The following is a 6240-nucleotide window of genomic DNA, read 5'->3' as shown; positions in this document are numbered from 1 at the left end:
TAAGTGAAAACTTATGAGATTTCAGAAATTAAAATATATTAGTATCTTTTTAGAACACCATGTAGCTTTTATTTGGAACTTTCACTGAAAGTTAGGAGTGATATAACCTAGGTTTTTAGATATACCTGTAACAATTATACACATGGTCGTAGGCACATTTTTTCTTCTCTGGGTCCCAAAACCACTATCTATAAAATGCAATATTAAAATAGATCATTTTAAGTCAAAGCCCAAAAGTAAAATTTTTTCTTATGTCTAATAGGAGGGTTATTTTCTAAATATTTCTCTTTTAGAATGCCTGGGTATGCATATAAACATGTAGTTTAAAATGTCAAGTAAAACATTCTTATTTACTTAATTTATCTTTATTCAGAGCTGTAATTTTAAATACTAATGCTTTAAACCAGTAAAATAAATTTATATGAATAGTGAAGTTGTGAATACATATGTCAAATTCAGGATATATTACCATTGGTCAATGAAACATACTATAGATTAGAAGTTCTTTAAAATTCTATACATCTAGCAATTGTTACTTTTTTGAGCCCCTACCTCAAAATGTCCTGGGCATTGTTTTAGAGGAAAATGATTCAAAACTGTCTGATAAGATCTCTACTCTTACAGAGACTGTTCTTACAGGGATACAGAAATTGAATAAGAAAACAAAACAAGAAAAGAATATCAACTACTGGCAAGTGCCATCCATAAACAAAATATATATGTGATGCTAGAATAGGGATGCATTAGACAGTAAGGGAAAAGTGAGGTCTGAATGTCACAAAGGATCCAGCCACATGAATATAGGGGGTAGGGGAATATGCCAAGCTAATGTGATGTGAAGGCCCAAAGTGAAAATGATCTCAGCATGTTTAAGGAGGTAAAAGATTATTTGTGAAGCTGAAACTTAGTGGAAGAGGTAGAGGATGGTAGGAAATGACTTCAGAGAAGTAGGTCAGGGCCAGTCACCTTATTTACTTATATATGTGTGTGGACATATATATGTATGCATATATAAATATAATCATTCTGATACATAGAAGATAGATTAAAAGGGAGCAATAAACATTTGGAGTATCTTTATGATTTAGAATTAACAGCACTTGTTAATGAGAATAAATTTGGACAGCAAGTGAAAGAGAGAAATTAGGAAAACTCCTAAAGGTTTGGCTTGATCACCTAGATAAATAAAGGCGCCATGAACTGAGATAGTGAAGACTGTGGTAAAGTAGTTTGGGCAGGGTTCAAAGTAGCAAGGATCAAGAACTCTATTTTGCCTTATCAAGTTTGAGATGTTAATTGTCCATCCATATTGAGATATTGGTAAGTAGTAGCATACATGAGACTGATTTTCCTTGTAGAAATCAGAGCAATAAAGCATATATGAGAGTCACAGTGCATATATACGATATAGAGTCATGAGATATGGTGAAGTCACATAGAGTGTATACATAGAGTGGAAACTGTAGAACAGAATCTTAGACACTCCCATATTTAAGTTAAACAGGAGGAGGAGTTAGCAAAAAGAAATGGTCAGTCAGGTAGGAGAAAAGGAGTAGAGATTGTGAAGAAAAGTAAGAGAAGGAAAGCATTTTAAGTGGGAAGGAGTAGTAAGCTATGTAAAATGTTCCTGAAAAGATATGTAGGATAAGAATCAATAAATGATTATCAGAATTGGCAATAGGGAGATAATTCAGTGGTGATAAAGGGAACAAAATAAATGTTCATTGAGGAGAGGATGTGGAATGAGAAAATTAATTTTGGTACTTTTTACAACTCAGGAAATTTTGCCATGCAAGGAGATGTATGAACTTGTAGCTAGAGGGATATATCAATGGATGGTTTTTGTTTTGTTTCAAGATTAGAGATGCTAGAGCTTGACATTTGTGGGTGGAAATAAATCCATAAAGAAGGAAAATTTTATGCTAGAGGAAAGAAAGGAGATAATTGTAGGAGTTGATGAGCTATCAAAGCAGTTGAATCCATTGCACAGAGATGTTTGCCTTTAAAATAGGAGAAAGTTTTATTCATAACAATTAGAATGAAGGAAGCCTATGAGCATTCATATTTTCTTAGGTTACTAGTTGGAGAATTCCTCTCTGATTACTTTCATTTTCTCAATGAATTATGGCAAGGTCAGAAATTAAAGATCTAGCTTGCAAATGAGCAGATGTAGAAGGTTGGAGGTGAAAAGGGAAGGGATAAAAATAATACTTATGAACCATGAAAAAGAGAACCTATGAAGGAAAACAGAAGAATAACATACTTTGATTTGGTAAAGTTTCTCGGACTCTTTTATTTTTAGATTCTCTCCTCACTAAAATGTATTAGAGGATATTAATTAAAGGCAAGGAAATTGATTCTATTCCATATTCTCCAGAAAGACTGTAACTCTGCTAAGAGTTTTTAACCCATCAGAACCCAGGTTAGAATTCTGATGTACAAAACTGTAGTGTAGTACATTTCAGTTAATTTAAGCTACCGAATTTATGGTAATTTGTTATAACAGCTACAGGAAACTAATAACTTGCTTTCACTCACTCCTCTCCAGTTTATTTCTATACAGCAGCCACAGTGAATTTTATAGGCTGGCATTGTCCAGAATGGTAGCCTCTAGCTGCCATCTGGCAAACAAATGCATGAAAATGGCTGGCCTGCTGTATGTGTAAAATACACACTGGATTTTGAAGACTTCGTATAAAAAATCCAAAATAGCTCTTTAGTAATTTTTAATTTTGACTTCATATTGACATAATAATATTTTGGATATTTAAAGTTAAATAAAATGTTAAAATTAATTTCACCTTTTCACTTTATTTTTAATTTTGCTACTAAATTTATTCAATTTTTCTTTTGGTGGTACTAGGGATCAAACCCAATGCCTTGCACATGCTAGACAAGCAATATCTTTTACCCAGTACCAGTATAGAAGTTAAATAGGCTACTCTCATGTAAAATCTTATAAAATCTTTCAATAGTTTCCCACTATACATGGAATGTACTTTAAAATCCTTAACTTAATTGTAACCATCATTTGGTTTCTGATATCTATGTTTGTCTTTTGCCTTTTCCATTCTATTTTAATGGGTCATGCTAATTTCTGCACAGGCCTTTCTGAATGTTGTTCAGTAGGCCCAAGAAATCCTTTATCCCATTTTTCATCTAATTGAGGACTTTTCATCCTTTCCCTTCTCTGGTGTCCTGATGTAAATTAGGTTAATTGTGCTCTTATTCATAACACCATGTTCTTTTATTTAAGGATAATGACATCAATTTGTATGATAAGTTTATTTTTAAATGCTCTTTGAAAATGATAAGTACGTTTTATGTTTTAATTACCACTATATACTCAAGACCTAAATGAACATAAAATGATCAGATGAACCAAAAGTATAGTAGTGCATGGCTGTAATCCCCAGTGGTGCAGGAGGCTGTGGCAGGAGGATCACAAGTTTGAGGCCAATCTCGGTAACTTAGTAAGACTCTTGGCAATTTAGCTAGGCCCTATCTCTAAAAAACACAAAAAAATTGGGGATGTACCTCAGTGGTGAAGATTCCTTGGCTTCTCAATCCCCAGTACAAGAAAAAAAAAAAGATCAAATGAGGGAATTTCTTTGTAAATATGTTATCATTTGGATGTGAAGTGTCCCCCAAAATCTCACATGTGAGAAAATACCAGAGGGTTTACAGGAGAAATAATTGGGTTATGAGAGCCTTAACCCAATCAGTGAATTAATTACCTGATGGGATTAACTACTTGGTAACTAAAAGCAGGTGGGGTGTGGCTGGAGGAGGTGGGGCTTTGGGCCTGTAGCTTTGGAGTATATATTTGTATCTGGTGAGTAGAGTCTCTATCTGTGCTTCTTGATCATCTTATGAGATGCTTCCCTCTGCCACACTCTTTCTTCATGATGTTCAGCCTCATCTTGAGCCCCAATGAGTGGAGTCTGCTATCTATGGATTGAGACCTCTGAAACCATGAGCCCCTAAATAAGGGTTCTGGTGGGGTCTTTTAGTTACAGCAGTGAAAGAGCTGACAAAAAAAAAATATTGTAAACTGTAATGCACTATACAGATGTAATAGGTAGTGATGAGAAGGAGGAAGATGGGGAGGAAGAAAAGAAGTTGAAGTTATCTTAAAATTTTTGCCAGGAGTCAACTTTTAAGTAGATTTCCCAAGTGACTTGAATTATTTAAACCTTTGGGAATAAATAGCACAATAGTAAATTGCCTTCAGAAGAAAAAATAATTCCTACTATTTCCAAGGGCATATTCTAATTTCTTCTTAAAGGAAGTTTGCTAAACTGTTTGCTTTTGACTCAAGATCCCACTTGCCTTCTCTAATACATAATATCTATTTCCATAGTGGAGGGCACATGGGAATGGAAAGGGAGATGGAGACTGGAGAAAGAAAAGCACAAACAGCATTGGAATTGCTGTGATTTGAATGTCCTCTCCAGAACTAATGTTGAAATTTAAGTATGATTGTGAGAGTATTGAGACATCTTTAAGAGGTGATTGAGTCATGAATGGAAAATGCCAGTTATCACAGGAATAGTTAGTTATTGAAAGTAATGACCCCTGATAAAAGGTGTTTCAGTCAGGTTTTTGGCTGCTGTTACTCAAAGACCTGGCAAGAACAATTTTAGAGGAGGAAGAGTTTATTTTGGGGCTTATGGTTTCAGAGATCTCAGTCTACAGGCAGCAGGCTCATTCCTCAAGGCTTGAGGTAAGGCTAAACACCATGGCAGAAAAGTGTGACAGAGGGAAGCAGCTCACATGATGATCAGAAAGCAGAGAGACACTTCACTCACCAGACACAATACATATACACCAAAGGCATGTCCCCAATGCCTACCTCCTCCTTACCTGCCTTCAGCTACCACTCAGATTAATTCACTGATTAAGTTAAGACTTTCATAACCCAATAATTTCACTTCTAAATATTCTTGCATTGTCTTACACATGAGCCTTTTGGGGAACACTTCACATCCAAACCATAACAAAAGGATAAATTCAGTTCCCATCCACTCCATGTCACATGAGTGCTCATTTTTGTCCTTTTATTATGTTATGATATAGCACAAAAGTTCTCACCAGATGCTCTTGGACTTCCCAAAGTTCAGAACTATGAGCCAAATGGAATTATTACAGAGCCTGTGGTATACTGTCATAATAGCAGAAAAGTACTAAAACAAGAATATTTGGGGAATAGTTCTCATATAATTTGGAGTCAGCATAAATGGATCAGTGAAAACAAAAATAAACATTTCTACCTTCAATTTTCTACTTGTACAGTCTCTCTTTTTCTTATTCTGTCATCCATTGGTCATTTTAACAACTGGCAATAATATTCACAGGAACTTTTATTTTTAATTCAGTCAGTGGGGTGTATTTGGTAATTATGGATAAATAGAAGGTGTGGGAAAGCCCTTGCAAGCTATTTGGATATGCAGTAGGGCATGAGTCACTATTTTCTGGCCATAAACAATGGAATTGATTATTGGAGAAGATAAAGCTTTTTGGAAATTCAAGAAGCATCAAATCTAGCTGAAGCCATTCTATATCAACTGTACTAGGCTAGGGCCTTGTGCAAATTCATCACATTTAAGAGAGTAGATGCAGTAAAAACAAATACTTACATGGTCTGTCAGTTCACTGTTTGGGATGTGTGTCCACTTGAAACTATTTGTTTCTTTTTGTGTGTTTGTTTGTTTAAGTTGTAGACAGACACAATACCTTTATTTTATTTATTTGTTTTTATATGGTGCTGAGGATCCAACCCAGTGTCTCACACATGCAAGACAAATGCTCTACCAACTGAGCTACAACCCCAGCCTGGAGACTGTTAGTTTTTGTAACACCAAAATGAAATCATATGTCCCATAGTGTAATGCTCAATGGTATTGTTATGAACAAGTATAATTACACTATGCTTTCTTCATATTATTTTTTCTAATAAGAAATTTATTTTTTCCCTGCCAAAGTCAGGGCTTAAATTTAGCCTTTCTTCAATGACCTTAAAGTGGATTTTACTTCCTGCCTTTTTGACAATAGTTTCTGACTTAAAGTTAACCTTCTCATTAGCATTTTAATAGCCAAAAAACTACTTCACACTTAGCAGCACATTACAATCTGCATTTAAATAGAAATGTCTTAAAAGAGCAACATAAAAAGTCACCTGTGTTGGAAAAGTTGTTTGTCTAGATTTTCTTTTTATATTTTGCTTAGAGAATAAAAAGT

Source organism: Marmota marmota, unplaced genomic scaffold, assembly GCF_001458135.2.
Source record: "Marmota marmota marmota unplaced genomic scaffold, marMar, whole genome shotgun sequence".
Lineage (NCBI taxonomy): Eukaryota > Metazoa > Chordata > Mammalia > Rodentia > Sciuridae > Marmota > Marmota marmota.
Note: the sequence above shows the minus strand (reverse complement) of the source record.